The sequence below is a fragment of the Acipenser ruthenus genome, chromosome 9 (genome assembly GCF_902713425.1).
Source record: "Acipenser ruthenus chromosome 9, fAciRut3.2 maternal haplotype, whole genome shotgun sequence".
Taxonomy (NCBI): Eukaryota; Metazoa; Chordata; class Actinopteri; order Acipenseriformes; family Acipenseridae; genus Acipenser; species Acipenser ruthenus.
In genome coordinates, this window is record NC_081197.1 from 25,417,938 (window position 1) to 25,435,992 (window position 18,055).

Here is an 18,055-nt window from a genome sequence, read left to right on the forward strand (position 1 = left end):
GAGATTGATATACCAACATGCTTTAAAATACTGTTTTTCCTGTCAAGTTTTAGAGAATTTTACATTTGGTTAGTCAGCACACCCACGTTTTAACATGAAACACCAGTCAAAAGAATTTATTAGAATTGATAATAAATAATTTGTAGATATTTTTATATCTTTTTTCATGAACAAAAACAAGCATGGCAGGTTTTCATTGAGCATGAATGTATTCTGTGTTAAAATGTGATGTACCGATTCCCAAGAAATGTTATTAGTTGTTTTCAGTTTAATAAAAGTGCAGTAATACATCTTTTTGCATCTTCTTTTCATAAGTAAGGACATGGAACATAGTATAATAAAGCTTACTGGACCAACAAACAACTCTTAAATTAATTAAGCATAACTTATGTTTCTGTGAGCTGCCACACAAATAATTGCTTTATCATAAAATGTAATCATTGTAGTATAAACGTGCACCATTTATTATTATTATTATTAGTTTATTTAGCAGACGCCTTTATCCAAGGCGACTTACAAAGACTAGGGAGTGTTAACTATACATCACCTGCAGAGTCACTTAAACAACATCTCACCTGAAAGACGGAGCACAAGGAGGTTAAGTGACTTGCTCAGGGTCACACAGTGAGTCAGTGAATGAGCTAGGATTTGAACTGGAGACCCATAGCCTCCTTTGGATACCATTGTCCCAAACCTAATATTCAAAATATTTGCTTATAAGGCTAGTGCGGGCACGCATAGGGCTACATGGTACGCAGTGCGCACAGCCCCCGGCGGTGCACGGTGTTCAACACTGCCTAGACCTAGCGCAACAGCTCTCGGTGCGGCGCAGTACTCAGCGCACGTGGTGATGCGGTACTCAGCACACAGTGCACCCAGTGCACGGGTCGAGCAGTGCTTGATTCTACACTGCTGCACGGGCATACAGTGCACAGTGTTAGGTACTGTTAGCACTAGTGGGTGAGCGCACGGCGTTCGCACTTACTAGTGCTTGAGCGCAGTGTGAATGATGCTTTCTGCACGACATGCAGAACACCAGGCCCATGTCAGGCAAGTCGGGGTTCCACCCGTGCCCGTGCAACATCCCGCTCGAGGACAAGCATTCCCTCTGTGTGCGATGCTTGGGCGTGCAACATGCCACCTCGGCCCTTGAAAAGAAGGTGGCTTGTAACATCTGCGATGCTTTCCAGCCCCGGGTGAAGGAAGCTTGTCTGGGGAGGGCCACGAGGGCGAGCTCCACATCCTCTATGGCCGGACTGTCGTCGGAGCCCCAGAGCCCCTCCTCCATGAGCTGTCCCAGGACCCCCTGCTAGACATCCCCGATGCGCAGGCTGCCCGCAGTCGCTCCTCATCTCTGCAAGCAAGAAGGGTGAAGCGCTTCAAGCAGACAAGGGACATTATGGACCTTACGGCCAAGATGACCCAGGTTTTAGAGCTTTTGACTATTTTATTTCACTACCTTGCAGTTTAGAAATAAAAATTAATAAATAAATAATAATAATAATACAAGCGCGATTCCTCAATCGGGACCCAGCTCTGCTGCGCCCCGCTGTTGAGTTCATATGCTGGCTTTTCAGCCCGCCTACTCAGTGGACTGGAAAAACAAAACAAAATCAGTTACCTGCGTTGCTGTGGTGACTGTTGTTTTTACCCATACAGCTTGCTGTAGTGTGTGTGTGTATTCGTTTCTTTACTGCCTTGAAGTTAGAAATAAATAAATAATAAGCATGCTTTTTCCACGGGACCCACCTCTGCTGCGCCCTGCTGTTGAATGGCAACATAAGAACATAAGAAAGTTTACAAACGAGAGGAGGCCATTCAGCCCATCTTGCTTGTTTGGTTGTTAGTAGCTTATTGATCCCAGAATCTCATCAAGCACCTTCTTTTTTTTTTTCTTTTTCTTTTTTAAATTTAGTCGTTGCCAATTAGTTTTTATTATTTTCTCCCCAATTTGAAATGCCCAATTATTTTATTATGCTCAGCTCACCGCTACCACCCCTGCGCTGACTCGGGAGGGGCGAAGATGAACACACGCTGTCCTCCGAAGCGTGTGCCGTCAGCCGCCCGCTTCTTTACACACTCGAACTCACCGTGCAGCCGCCTCAGAGCTACCACGTCGGAGGACAACGTAGCTCTGGGCAGCTTACAGGCAAGCCCGCAGGCGCCCAGCCAGACTACAGGGGTCACTGGTGTGCGGTGAGCCGAGGACACCCTGGCCGACCTAACCCTCCCTCCCCCCGGGCAACGCTCTGCCAATTGGAAGCTCCCGTCCACGGTCGGCTGTGGAATAGCCTGGACGCGAACTCGCGACGTCCAGGCTATAGAGCGCATCCTGCACTCTAGCTCATCAAGTACCTTCTTGAAGGATCCCAGGGTGTCAGCTTCAACAACATTACTGGGGAGTTGGTTCCAGACCCTCACAATTCTCTGTGTAAAAAAGTGCCTCCTATTTTCTGTTCTGAATGCCCCTTTATCTAATCTCCATTTGTGACCCCTGGTCCTTGTTTCTTTTTTCAGGTCAAAGAAGTCCCCCGGGTTGACATTGTCTATACCTTTTAGGATTTTGAATGTTTGAATCAGATCGCCGCGTAGTCTTCTTTGTTCAAGACTGAATAGATTCAATTATTTTGGCCTGTCTGCATACGACATGCCTTTTAAACCCGGGATAATTCTGGTTGCTCTTCTTTGCACTCTTTCTACAGCAGCAATATCCTTTTTGTAACGAGGTGACCAGAACTGAACACAATATTCTAGGTGAGGTCTTACTAATGCATTGTAAAGTTTTAACATTACTTCCCTTGATTTAAATTCAACACTTCTCACAATATATCCGAGCATCTTGTTGGCCTTTTTTATAGCTTCCCCACATTGTCTAGATGAAGACATTTCTGAGGCAACATGAACTCCTAGGTCTTTTTCATAGTTCCCTTCTTCAACTTCAGTATCTCCCATATGATATTTATAATGTACATTTTGATTGCCTGCATGCAATGCTTTACACTTTTCTCTATTAAATTTCATTTGCCATGTGTCTGCCCAATTTTGAATGCTATCTAAATCATCTTGATTGACCTTTGCTGCTGCAACACTGTTTGCCACTCCTCCAATTTTTGTGATCTGCAAATTTAACGAGTTTGCTTACTATAACAGAATCTAAATCATTAATGTAGATTAGGAAGAGCAGAGGACCTAATACTGATCCCTGTGGTACACGTTTGCTATTTTCCAGTCTGTTGGTACAACCCCTGTGTCAAGAGACTGTTGCATGATCTTGGTTAGCGGTTTGTAAATGACTTCTTTCATTTCTTTGAGTACTATTAGGAGGATCTCATCCGGCCCTGGGGATTTGTTTATTTTAAGAGCTCCTAGTCCCTTTAACACTTCTGCCTCTTTTATGCTTAAGTTATTTAAAATTGGATAGGAACAGGTCGACATGTCGGGCATGTTGTCTGTGACCTCCTTTGTAAAAACCTCTGAAAAGTAATCATTTAATATATTTGCTATTTTTTTTCTTCATCTATGATTTTGCCATTTGTGTCTCTTAGACATTTAACCTCCTCTTTGAATGTTCTCTTGCTGTTATAATATTGGAAAAACATTTTGGAATTGTTTTTAGCCCCTGTGGAAGGGTGAGGGTATTCACTGACACAGGAGACAGAAGATTTTATTTGGACAGAAGGTTTTATTTACTTTAGCCCGCAGAGGGCGCTGTTGTCCGTGGTCTGGATACTGTCGACAGTAAACCAGGACCACGGGGTTACCAACACAGGTATCCAACTCCGTGCACCTTCAAGTGCTCAAAAGTAATAATGAAAACAGAAGGCGACAGAAAAAGGGAAAATAAAACACAGTAATAAAACTACAAACAAAAGTGCTGCTTATGCAGTGCCCCCACTGCCGCTAAGCCGGTCAGCACGGGTCTCCGTCCTACACTCCGCTGTGCTTATACACTGGGGTTGGCCAGGATTCCCCGTATATCTATACACGTCCCCTCGGGTAGGTAATTATTTCTTTTATTTTGTAAATTATTTTTACAGAAGGCTGTCCCCTCAGTCGGGCTCGCCTGCTCCTTATTTCACGCCGGCCTCTTCTGCCAGCGACATTGTACTTCCCCCAACACGGCCACCCGAGCGCATAACCAAGCCAGTTCTTATGGGCCGAGCAGTCTCCCATGGCCCGCCCCTCAGCCACTCAGAGAGAGGGAAAGCACACACACACTCTTCCCCACCTCTCCGTGTCATCGCCATGGCCGACAGGCGGATCCCACGAGACTGCTGCCCTCTACCTGCAGTAATACAGATGTGCCAGACAGTCAGTCCAGATCTCCCCTGTTGCACATCCTCCCCCTCAGAATGGCACCACCGGTCCATTCGAAAATCCTACAACCCAATGCCTTCCCGAGAGAAAAAGTCTGCGTTTTGATGCACTTTCCCTGCTCGGTGGACTACCCTGAAGGCATAGGGCTGCAGGGCCAAGTACCACCGCGTGATTCTGGCATTGTTATCCTTCATCCGGTGAAGCCATGCTAAGGGGGCATGATCCGTAATCAGGGTGAAGTGTCGCCCCAGGAGGTAGTACCGGAGTGACTCGACTGCCCATTTTACTGCAAGACACTCCTTCTCAATGGTACTATAGTTCTTTTCACGGGGAAGGAGCTTCCTGCTGATGTACAGGACCGGGTGCTCGCTTCCCCGCACCTCCTGAGACAACACTGCCCCGAGACCTGTCTCTGATGCATCCGTCTGCAGGGTGAACCTCCTACTAAAATCAGGACTGCATAGCACTGGCTTGCTACACAGCCTTCGCTTCAAAGCGAGAAAGGCTCTCTGGCACGACTCCGTCCACAGAACCGTATTTGGGGCAGCCTTCCTGGTGAGGTCTGTCAAAGGAGCAAAGAGCGTGGCGAAGCTCGGGATGAACTTCCTGTAATAGCCCGCTAGTCCCAAGAAAGAGCGCACCTGGGTTTTGGTTGTAGGGACCGGCCAGTCAGCCAAGGCTTTCACCTTAGCAATCAGCGGTCTGATCTGGCCGCTCCCTACTCGATACCCCAAATACTCCAACTCACTCTTCCCAATGGCACATTTCTTTGGGTTAGCAGTGAGCCCAGCCTCCCGCAAGGATTGCAATACCGCCGCTACCTTACACAGATGACTCGGCCAATCCTCACTGTGGATAACCACGTCATCTATGTAAGCAGCGGCGTACTGCTGATGGGTCCGCAAAATGCGATCCATCATCTGCTGGAAAGTGGCTGGTGCTCCGTGCAACCCAAAGGACATGGTCCTAAATTGGTACAACCTGAAGGGAGTCGAAAACGCTGTCCTCACTCTGGGGTCAGGGGTATCTGCCAGTACCCCTTCGTTAAATCCAGTGTCGTCATAAAATGAGCTGTGCCTAGACGCTCCAGCAACTCATCTACCCGGGGCATGGGATAAGCGTCAAACTTCGATTTTTCATTAACTCGCCTGAAGTCAATGCAAAATCGACCCGTCCGGCTTATCCACTAAAACAATTGGACTATTCCAGTCACTTTGGGACTCCTCTATTACCCCCAGTCTGAGCATCTCGTCAATCTCCGTCTTTACTACCTGCCTTTTGCGCTCAGGTATGCGGTATGGCCTCTGGCGAACTAGCGCCCCCGGCTCAGTCTCAATGTGATGGTGGGCTACTCGAGTCTGCCCCGGGACGGGAGAAAACACATCAGGAAATTCCGCCACCAGCGCCCGTGCCTGACATTTCTGTGTTGGTGTCAGATTTTCTGCAATCTGTACCGACCCTGTTTTCGCCAACACAGAAAGATCAGGTCCCAGGTCGGTGACATCATCTGCTTGCATCGCTAACAAAGCCTCCTGCTGTAACCAAGGCTTCAGCAGGTTTACATGGTAAATGTGCTTTTCTCTCCGTAGCTCCGGCTGGCAGATCTCATAGTCCATCGTCCCAACCCGGCGTGTAACCTCAAACGGTCCTTGCCACTTCGCCAGAAGTTTGGACTCAGAGCTGGGTAACAACAGAAGCACCTTATCACCCGGCTGAAACGTGCGCAACCGGGCCCCCCTGTTATATTGGGTCTCCTGTCTGTGCTGAGCCTGCTGCAAATTGTCATAGGCCCATTTTCCCACAGACTCAAGACGTTTGCGCAGATCCAACACATACCGGACAGTATTGGTCGAATTGTCCTGCTGCTCCTCCCACATCTCTCTGACCAGATCAAGCACACCCCGGGGTCTCCGCCCATACAGCAACTCAAATGGCGAAAAACCTGTGGAAGCCTGGGGTACCTCTCTGATAGCAAAGAGAAGGGGCGGAATCAGCTGGTCCCAGTAGTGCAAATCATTGTTTATAAATCTGCGCAACATGTTTTTGAGGGTCTTATTAAAACGCTCCACAAGACCAGCGGTCTGAGGGTGAAAAATCGAGGTCCTAATGGTCTTAATCCCCAAAAGTTTACATGTTCCGCGGACTAGCCGGGACATAAAGTTGGTGCCTTGGTCGGTCAGTATTTCCTTGGGGATCCCCACCCGGGAGAAAACCTTCACGAGCTCGTTGGCAACAGATTTAGCAGATGCAGATCAGAGGGGAATGGCCTCTGGATAACGCGTAGCATAATCCAAAATGACCAATAGGTGTGTGTATCCTGCCACACTCCTTTCTAACGGTCCCACTATATCTACTCCAATACGCTCAAACGGAGCTTCCACTAGGGGCAATGGCACCAGTGGAGCTCGTGGGACGGCTCTAGGGCTAGCTTTCTGACACTCCCCACAGCGTTCGCAAAAACGTCTGACATCGCCATCCAGCCCCAGCCAATAGAACTGTGTCACGAGCCTCGCTTTAGTCTTGTCCCGTCCCAAATGACCAGACGGGAATAGCGTGAGCAAGCTGCAACAAATCCTCCTTAAAGGGCTGAGGAATGAGCAACTGGTGACGCACTTCCCCCGTCTGGGGTAATTTTTCAACACGGTACAAAAGGTCTCGATCAATTTCAAAGTGAGGGTACGTGGCGGCGCGTCTGGGCTCGACCACACGACCATTAACCACCGCTGCTTGATCAAAGAGCCTGCTCAGCACATCGTCACGCCCTTGCTCGAGTCGGAAGTCACAGGAACGAGCTAAAAAATCAGCTCCCATGGCTTCCAACTTGGGATCAGGTCGGTCCTGAGCGGAGGCAGCAGAGCCAGGCCCCTGCGCTGACTCCGCGGCCTCCCTCCCAGTCTCTTCACCAATCGCCCCCACCTGATACTTCTCGGACTCCCTCCATTGCCAGCCCTCATTCTTAGCGGCCCGACGTTCCCGTTTAGTTTTGCGGGGTCTAAATCTGTGGCAATAGCAATCCGGGTCACGAAAGGGAAAGATCTCGCCAATTACTTCCTCTTTCTTAGCCAATAAGGAGGACGGGGCCGTCACAGCAGCCAACCAATTTTTAAACTGCCCGCAGTCCCGTCCCAGAACTACCGGTACCGGCAATCGAGGACACAAACCCAATTGCACTCGCGTCACCTGCTGGCCAATTTTCAGATTGACATACATTTTGGGATAAATGCGCACATCCCCATGAATACATTTTATATGCACCTGTCCCGTTATTTGCTTATGCCCCGGTGAGATTAAGCTCTCTTGTATCAGGGACTGACTACACCCTGAATCTAAGAGAGCCTGGGTTTGTGTATCATCCACTGACACAGGAATCACAAAACCCGTCTGCTGGAGTGACTGATGGAATGGAACAGTCTTACCTGGTCGAATGATGTCACATCCCATAGTGGGGCAATCCCGGTCGATGTGGCTCACCTCCCAGCTTGTTCCACACATCAGTGAACTGGTTTCTCGACAGGAAGCTTCAGCAGGAGGTCGAAACACAGGACCCATCAAAGGGGATCGACGGTAGGGTGGCCACGCGAGACCCCGGTCCAACACCGCAGCAGCCCGTGGGTGACCCCACTCTGCCCCAGTTCTCGGGCTGGGATCTCCCACCGCCACACTCCGTCCAAAGACCTTGCTACCCCTCCCCCCCAGTCCCTTCGCCCTCCCTGGGGCCAGTAGAGGGGGTGATGCCGATGTAGCGCGGTTTCCAGGCAGCTTAGCGGGCGTTGGTTCCGCTGCCTGGTACTGCTCTGCCAGTTGGATCGCCAACTCTAGGGTGGCGGGTGCCTGCCGTTGCACCCACACCCGCTGTTCCGGGGGCAAGCACTGCAGGAACCGCTCGACCACCACTACCTCCACCAGCCTGGCAGTGGTGGTGGCTCCCTGGTTCAAACATCCCCGGGCGTAATCTTCCAACCGGTGTGCAATGGCCCTGGGGTGTTCCCCCGCAGAAAAGCTCTCCTCCCGGAATCTGCGGCGGTAGCCCTCTGGAGTAGCACCCACGCGGTTGAGGATGGCAGTTTGTAACGTGGGGTACTCCATCCTTGCCACCGGATCCAGGGTGCTCGCGGCCGCCTGCGCCTCCCCCGTCAGCTGGGGCAGGAGGTAGCTAGCCCAATGCTCTCGGGCTCATCCGGCAGAAATCGCCATCCCCTCGAACACCTCCAGGTAAGCGTCCGGCCGATCCTGTACCGTCATTTTTGTTGGCCGCTGTAGCATTGGGTCGGGCGCAGCAGCTCGTACACTCCCCTGCCCTATCTCCGTCAGGGTTTGGTGCAGTAGGTCCATTATTGCGGCGAATTGCTACGGGTCCATTCTGACTCCCTTGGCTATTGCACTACTTGAATTGGGCAGTGCCAGTGAACCCCACTGCTGACACCACGTGTGGAAGGGTGAGGGTATTCACTGACACGGGAGACAGAAGATTTTATTTGGAAACACCGCACAGGTGCCCAGATTTATTTATTTTTCTTATTAATTGTTTTATTTACTTTAGCCCGCAGAGGGCGATGTTGTCCGTGGTGTGGATACTGCCGACAGTAAACTAGGACCACGGGGTTACCAACACAGGTATCCAACTCTGTGCACCTTCAAGTGCTTAAAAGTAATAATGAAAACAGAAGGCGACAGAAAAAGGGAAAATAAAACACAGTAATAAAACTACAAACAAAAGTGCTGCTTATGCAGTGCCCCCACTGCCGCTAAGCCGGTCAGCACGGGTCTCCGTCCTACACTCCGCTGTGCTTATACACTGGGGTTGGCCAGGGTTCCCTGTATATCTATACACGTCCCCTCGGGTAGGTAATTATTTCTTTTATTTTGTAAATTATTTTTACAGAAGGCTGTCCCCTCAGTCGGGCTCGTCTACTCCTTATTTCATGCCTGCCTCTTCTGCCAGCGACACTGTACTTTCCCCAACACGGCCACCCGAGCGCATAACCAAGCCAGTTCTTATGGGCTGAGCAGTCTCCCAAGGCCTGCCCCTCAACCACTCAGAGAGAGGGAAAGCACACACACACTCTTCCCCACCTCTCCGTGTCATCGCCATGGCCGACAGGCGGATCCCACGAGACTGCTGCCCTCTACCTGCAGTAATATGGATGTGCCAGACAGTCAGTCCAGATCTCCCCTGTTACAGCCCCCTTAGCGATATTGATTTCTATCTCTCTCTTGGCCTTTCTAACTTCCTTTTTTACTTGTGTTTGCAGTTCTCTTTCTGTGTACTTTGTTTTTGGTCCCTTTTAAACGCTTTGTAAAGTGCCTTTTTTTGCTGAATTTTTTTTAAAATTAATCTATTAAACCATTTTGGCTATTTTGTTTTAGATTTAGATGTGTCTACTTTTGGGATGTAATTGTTTTGCGCCTCTAGTACTACATTTTTAAAAACACAGCCATCCTTTTTCTGTGTATGTTTTCTCTATTTTACTCCAATCTACTTCTGTTAGTCATACCTTCATAGTTTGCTTTTCTAAAATTATAAACCTTAGCTTTAGTCATTACTTTGGGGGTTTTAAAAAATACTTCAAATGAGACCATATTGTGGTCTGAGTTTGCCAATGGCTCGCTGACCTCTGTTTTAGTTATTCTGTCTTCATTATTTGAAAAGACTAAATCAAGGCATGCCTCCCCTCTAGTCGGTGCCTTGACAAATTGCGTTAGGAAGTAGTCATTTGTCATTTCCACCATTTCAATTTCATCCGTCGTGCCCCCCATCGGGTTTTCCCATTTTATATGGGGTAAGTTGAAATCCCCCATTAGTATGGCTTCTACTTTTCTACACGCATTTCGAATGTCATTGTATAACAGATTATTTTGCTCAACATCTTAATTTGGCGGTCTATAGCATGCTCCTATTATTATGCCCTTTGAATTTGTGTCCATTATTCTGACCCATATTGATTCTGCATTGTTTTCTTTGTCCTGATTTAACACCTGGGCTTCAAGACTATTTCTTATGTATAGCGCTACCCCTCCGCCTCTTCTGTCCTGCCTGTCTTTCCTATATAGTGTGTACCCACTAATATTATATTCGTCTCCATCACTCTCAGACGACCAAGTTTCAGTAACACCTATCACATCGTAGTTACTTGTTAGTGTAGTAGCTTCAAGTTCTAACATTTTGTTTCTGAGACTTAAGACTAGCATTAAGATAAATACATTTAATAGTTGTCTTACCTGAGTTGTTGCCCTTGTTTTGATGTGGTCTCCCTTCTGTTTTTTTGTTTTCTCCCCCCTTCCTTTCTAGTTTAAATGCTTCTGGACCTCCTCAAGGATTCTTTCTCCAAGTAGATTGGTTCCTTTTCTGTTTAAGTGCAGTCTGTCCCACCTATATAGATAGTGCTTGTTGTAGAATGTGCTCCAATGTTCAAGAAAGGTGAAGCCTTCCTGTGTGCACCACAATTTCAGCCATGCATTTTGATTTTGTATTTCCAGCTGTCCATATGGTCCTTTGCAAGGTGCCGTCAGTATCCCAGAAAATCTTGTCTTTTAATTTCCTTCCTAGCTCTCTGAATTTGTTTTGCAGGGATCTAGGTCTGTCTCCTCCAATGTTGTTTGTACTGATGTGGATGACTACTACCGGGTCGTCTCCTGTTCGTTCTAGGAGCCTGTCCACGTTCTCAGTGATGTGCTTGACAGAGGCTCCTGGAAGGCAGCACACTGTTGTAGTAAGGGGGTCCAAACTGCGAACTGAACTTGCTGTGTTTCTCAGTATGGAGTCCCCAACAATCATGACCTTCCTTCTGTTTGCTGCCTGGCCAGCACTGTTTATAGGGACCTGGATGTTGTTTCTTTCATTCTCTTCATGTTGGTTTTGGTCATCTAAATGTTGAAGTGGCTCATATTTGTTGGATGTCTGGATTTCTGGTGGTTGTGTTTGACGAAGTTTCTTTTTTTCCCTGCTTCTGCCTATCTGAAACCAGCTGTTTCGACTCTGTTCCATCTCCCTGGTGGCTTTCAGTCTGCTAGGGGTGCAGACTTCCATGAATTGTGGGTGTGTCAGCTCCTCAAGCTCCTGTTGCTGTCTCATTTCCTCCAGCTCCTTTTCTAGCAGGCTTAATCGCTGAAGCAAGTCCTGGTCATGCAGCACTTTACACAAACTTGATTGAGCTCTGTTGGGTTTTCTCGGATTTCCCACATCATGCAGTTGTCACAGATTACTGGCTTGAAGACCTTTTTTTTGTGGAAGTTTAGTTTAGCTTCTGCAGCTGTCAGTCTGCTTTCAACTACTTCTAACTGCGTTGTACTTGTCCACTCGTACCTCTCCCATGATGTCGCTTCCACACGCTGTCGCTGGGAAGACTGCCTGCCTTTTGTTTGTTTGTGAGGCGGGCTCCGCCCCTCCCCCTTGTCTCAGAACGCCGCGGCTCCGAGTTTCAGCTTGTTATCAGAAAAATACACGCAGCTGTAAGGCTTTAAGCTGCAATGTTTTCTGATTAAAGCAACTCCAGATTTAATTTAAAGATGTAATTCCTCCTTTCTGCTTCTAACTGCGTTGCACTTGTCCACTCGTACTTCTCCCACGATGTCGCTTCCACATGCTGGAAAGCTTTTGCACGCTTTCTAGAGCAGCAATATCCTTTTTGTAATGAGGTGTCCAGAACTGAACACAATATTCTAGATGAGGTCTTACAAATGCATTGTAAAGTTTTAACATTACTTCCCTTGATTTAAATTCAACACTTCTCACAATATATCCGAGCATCTTGTTGGCCTTTTTTATAGCCCCACATTGTCTAGATGAAGACATTTCTGAGTCAACATAAACTCCTAGGTCTTTTTCATAGATTCCTTCTTCAATTTCAGTATTTCCCATATGATATTTATAATGCACATTTTTATTGCCTGCGTGCAGTACTTTACACTTTTCTCTATTAAATGTCATTTGCCATGTGTCTGCCCAGTTCTAAATGCTGTCTAGATCATTTTGAATGACCTTTGCTGCTGCAACAGTGTTTGCCACTCCTCCTATTTTTGTGTCGCCTGCAAATTTAACAAGTTTGCTTACTATACCAGAATCTAAATCATTAATGTAGATCAGGAAGAGCAGAAGACCTAATACTGATCCCTGTGGTACACCACTGATTACCTCGCTCCATTTTGAGGTTTCTCCTCTAATCAGTACTTTCTGTTTTCTATAACCACTCCCTAATCCATGTGCATGCATTTCCTTGAATCCCTACTGCGTTCTGTTTGAGAATTAATCTTTTATGCGGGACTTTGTCAAAAGCTTTCTGGAAATCTAAATAAACCATGTTGTATGCTTTGCAATTATCCATTGTCGATGTTGCATCCTCAAAAAAATCAAGCAGGTTAGTTAGACACGATCTACCTTTTCCTAAAACCATGCTGACTGTCTCCCAGGATATTGCTCCCATATAGGTAATTTTCCATTTTGGATCTTATTATAGTTTCCATAAGTTTACATATAATAGAAGTCAGGCTTATTGGTCTGTAGTTACCTGGTTCGGTTTTGTCTCCCTTTTTGTGGATCGGTATTACATTTGCAATTTTCCAGTCTGTCGGTACAACCCCTGTGTCAAGAGACTGTTGCATGATCTTGGTTAGCGGTTTGTAAATAACTTCTCTCATTTCTTTGAATACTATGGGGAGGATCTCATCCGGCCCAGGGGATTTGTTTATTTTAAGAGCTCCTAGTCCCTTTAACACTTCTGCCTGTTATGCTAAAGTTATTTAAAACTGGATAGGAACAGGTCGACATGTGGGGCATGTTGTCCATGTCCATGAAGTGACAGAGAACCACGTTTGAACGTTATTTGATCCTCTGACGTCTAAAAGTCTGCTGTACCTAGGACACAATGTAGGGCTGCTTATTACGATGTCAGTCAAAATAAAACAGCACTTTAAACAAAATATTGTGTATTTCCCAGAAAATAGTACCGGGAAAATATTGAATAATAGACAAAAATCGGGTAAAAACCATCGTCATGTTAAAACTAAATTATGTATTTTTTCTGTAAAATTCGGAATAAACCGGAAACGCGGAACACTATATATATAAGCATGAACAGTTGCATTTTCATTTAAATTATGCCACACACTGCTATTCAATGCATTAGCTGTTCCTACAAAATTGTAAGTTTGGTTCAAATATGTATATTTATTTTAACTGAACAGTTGTACATTTATAAAATGATTTTGCTCAGATTAAGGTTGAACAGATTAGAGTTTGTGTTCTGCGCAATTTTGCTTGTATTTCGCTGGTCAGAATCAAGAATAAAAAGAAGGATCGAACAGACTCCCATAATTCCGAGCGCGTTTATCCATAATTCTGTGCAAATTAAATCACAGGCGCCATTATTGGAGCCCATTAGTGTGTAGAAGTCAATGGGAGCACACAGAAAGTATGTGTTAAAATGCGATTGTGGTTCAAATTGCCAAATGTTACTGTCCAGTGAATGATTGTATCAATAAAGCATTTATCGTTATGTATTATGCAATATTTTCTGTTGATCTTAATTATTTCAAGTTTAATTTGTGTATAGCATGTACTCTCGCTAGCTGATTCTTGATTCTTGGTTCTTGTGTGTGCTTTAAGTGTCGATGTAGTTTTTTTTTTTATTGAAGTTTCTTTTTTTAATTTGGTTTGTTTGTTTGGTTTTTAACATTTCAAATAAAACGGCGCGTTATAACGCTTTGACCAGAACAGAACCGTGTCTTGCAATAGTTTTTTATGATATGCCTTTGTTTTAGTAGCTCGGATGCTATACGTATAGCTAGCTATAATATAAACTGTGTGTCGTAAACATTAAATACTTTCAGTACTGACGATTATAACTAATTATACGTTACATACACGCATTAGGCTAAATAAATGTTATTGTAAAAGTGATGCCCACATTTTCAATGCTTCACATCCAACCAGTTCAGATCAGTGACAGAGTTTATTAAATCGATCCTCAATTTTGTTGGACGTACACAACGCCTGTACTGTAAAAGCAGATTTAAACAATTGTTTAGTAATATAGTCAAATCAACCATTAAAAATGACGGTAAATATACCAATCTAGTACACATTATACGAAACGCCATTCAAAGTGTTTCTTTCCGCAACAGTTAGCAGAGTTGGCTCCCACCTAAGCCCCGCCCGCTCTGTCCGATCAATCTTTTTATTATCCTTGGTCAGAATTGTATGGTAGGGCTAATGAAAAGTCACGTGTGCGTGACGAATAATTATCGTTTTGCTAATTTGCATACGTTTCCGTCATTTTTGTATCATTTACGGTACTCCTGACAGCGCGCATGAAGATGTCAGCGGCGAGTGAAAGGAAAGTTTGATTCCAAATGTTTTTTTAAACCTCATTCCGTTTAGAAAAACCTCATCGGTCATACATGTGCCAGCAGAGGAAGTTGAAGTGATTACAACGAGCGATCATATACCATATATGCCAAAAAAGACACTCAGGAAAAAACATCATTCTACAATTCTCAGAAATTCTCTACGATGTCAACACGAAATGTGCTGCCGGTAGTGTAAGCGTGATCAAAACTGATGGACTGAATGGGCAAACACTGCTTCTAAAACACAGAGTAACTATGAGGCACACAGACATAGAGAACATTTTTTAATTACTAAAAACTGATTTCTTTTAAGAAATCGGTGTGCTGACTGACCCTTACTCACGAGTGGCTTTTACACCATATATTTCGTTATACCTGATATGTTTCCAGAAAACATGCTGTTTTTTTGTTATGTTTCAAGGAACATATGTATTGAAATGTTTTAAAGCTAGAAAATTGAAAGGTCACTATATTCGTTTTTTGTCTGTGTGCCATACAAGACAAACAAAAAATAAGAGGACGTGTTTATCATTTTTTGACAATTATTTGGATTTTTCAATAAGGTACGTCTTTTCAAAAGTCCACAACATACTGGTTAAGAACACGTATTTTAATATGTATTACCCTGAATCTTGACCGTTGACCCTTTTTGGTCAATCTTAATGTTGAGAAAATGAAAAAAAAAAAAATCTTATCTGTTAATTATTTTTAAAGCCTTTCCTTAGTCCTACCTTAAAAATCAAGAATTACTGCATCTGTTAAATCCAAAATGAATGCCAAAATTATAATTTGACATTCATTGTTCTCCACGGGGATATTATATACAAATTAACTTGAGTATAATATTAAAATACAAAGGATAAAACACTGGCTTCACAAATATTATTTTTATTTATTTATTAGCAGACGCCCTTATCCAGGGCGACTTACAATTGTTACAAGATATCACATTATACATTATTTATTTTTTTACATATATATTACATACAATTACACATTTATACAGTTGGGTTTTTACTGGAGCAATCTAGGTAAAGTACCTTGCTTAAGGGTACAGCATCAGTGTCCCACACCTGGGATTGAACCCACGACCCTCCGGTCAAGAGTCCAGAGCCCTAACCACTACTCCACACAAAATGTATTTTGTATATACATGTAGTCATTATTATTATTATTATTATTATTATTATTATTATTATTATTATTATTATTATTATTATTATTATTATTATTATCGACTTACAGTCGTAAACAAATACATTTCAAAAAGTCATGTGTTTGTTTGCTATGACATAGCAACATTTTGAGTTAATAGACAAACGTTTTTGCAAACTGAAAAGAAAAACGTCGAATGCAGGATGAGCAGAATCTCACCAAATCTACAATAACAATAACAGCATGTGCAGTGGTGGAGAGAGAAAATCACGTGATGACACAACTCGAGTACACTGGCGTCATCGTCTTCTCCAAGCAACCACTCCATCACCACGCGCGTCAGAGCAGGCCAACCCGCACAGTTGCCCAGCAACTTCTGCCTTGCTCTCTCACACGGTCTGGCGCCCAGAGTTCTGACGCGAGTTGACGTCAATGAGGTACGTACAATTTGTTAATTTTTTTGGTGGGGGTGGGTGGTTCCCGGTTCGTCGCCAGTTTCTATCTGTTGCCTGCTACTGGAATGTACAGAAAGTGTTGTACAACGCGGCCACCACTGAAACACAGTAGACTAAACAACTTTTAAAAACTGCAAAACTTTGTTTGTATTCTATTTGAAGCACATTCTGGATGAACTTCCTGATATCGATGTAAGAACTGTTAAAGGTTTCCTGTGTATGACTTGTAAAAGATAAGGTAAGTCATGTCGTGACATTTATTACATGCTGCATGTGAATACACACCAAGAAAAAAAGGCTTACGTGTAAACCGAAATACTTCAATTTGGTACAGATTGCTCTAAAAACAGTTTAAATACAAAAAAAAACAAAAAAAAAAACTGTAATAAACCTATAGACTTTTGGCAGATTTGAAGTTTTTAGTTTTTGTTAGATATGTAAGTTACTGTAAATTGTAAGTTATGCATATTCACAGAAGTGATTTCACTTTCCGGTGGTTTTCAAAATGAAATGATTTTAATAAAACAGTACAATTCCATTTACGATTTAATAACACGTTTATTAGGAAGTGGATTTCCCAGTTACTTTACTAATTTTCCAGTGACGGTGTTATGTAAACCTATCATTGTGGTAGAAAGTTTAACAGTTAAGCAGTAGTGTGTGTTTGTTATTCGAACGTCATACGGATAAAATGTATTATGTTACGGTAAACGTCTGAAATTGTCAATCTTATATTTTACTGGTGTAGGGCCAGAAAGTGGTATATCGTCAAAATGTGGTATGCATACCAAAACGTGACCGTGTAAAGTGAGAAAATTGTACGTTTTTATTAAAAACTTTCAATGCATGTGCCAGTTTATTTACCAGTTATTTTTTTCTTTTTTCAGTATATACACTGATGGTGGTATAGCCAGCAGTACAATGTGAAGCAAGAAAGTATTGAATAGGCTACTGATGTATGCTTGCTTTAAATATACACATTACAGAACCATTAGTTGTAGTTGCTACAGATCTTAACATTGCCTTAAAACAATAAGCAGATTTAAGCTTGTGGAATCTTATTTTCAAAGTTTTAAGAACATAAGAAAGTTTACAAACTTTGTAGTAGCTTATTGATCCCAGAATCTCATCAAACAGCTTCTTGAAGGATCCCAGGGTGTCAGCTTCAACAGCATTACTGGGGAGTTGGTTCCAGACCCACAATTCTCTGTGTAAAAAAGTGCCTCCTATTTTCTGTTATAAATGCCCCTTTATCCAATCTCCATTTGTGACCCCTGGTCCTTGGTTTTTTTTTTCAGGTTGAAAAAGTTCCCTGGATCGACACTGCCAATACCTTTTAGAATTTTGAATGCTTGAATCAGATCGCTGCGTAGTCTTCTTTGTTCAATACTGAATAGATTCAATTCTTTTAGCCTGTCTGCATATGACATGCCTTTTAAACCCAGAATAATTGTGGTCGCTCTTCTTTGCACTCTTTCTAGAGCAGCAATATCCTTTTTGTAGCGAGGTGACCAGAACTGAACACAATATTCTAGATGAGGTCTTACTAATGCATTGTAAAGTTTTAACATTACTTCCCTTGATTTAAATTCAACACTACTCACAATATATCTGAGCATCTTGTTGGCCTGTCTTATAGCTTCCCCACATTGTCTAGATGAAGACATTTCTGAGTAAACATAAACTCCTTGGTCGTTTTCATAGATTCCTTCTTCAATTTCAGTATCTCCCATATGGTATATTTTAATGCACATTTTTATTGCCTGCGTGCAGTACCTTACACT

General features: G+C 43.9%; 1 protein-coding gene across 3 annotated transcripts in view; it reads left to right on the top strand.

Moving 5' to 3' along the window:
• The first annotated feature begins 16,072 nt into the window (after nt 1-16,072).
• sik1 (salt-inducible kinase 1) overlaps nt 16,073-18,055 on the top strand; it is a 31,876-nt gene continuing 29,893 nt past the window's right edge. For 2 of the 3 annotated variants that reach the window (XM_034009083.3, XM_034009080.3), the window contains exon 1: nt 16,295-16,509. The gene's annotated coding sequence lies outside the window, so the exon portion shown is untranslated. Of the gene's footprint in view, nt 16,254-16,294; nt 16,510-18,055 lie in introns of those variants that run through there. The other variant, XM_034009082.3, reaches the window with a different exon arrangement.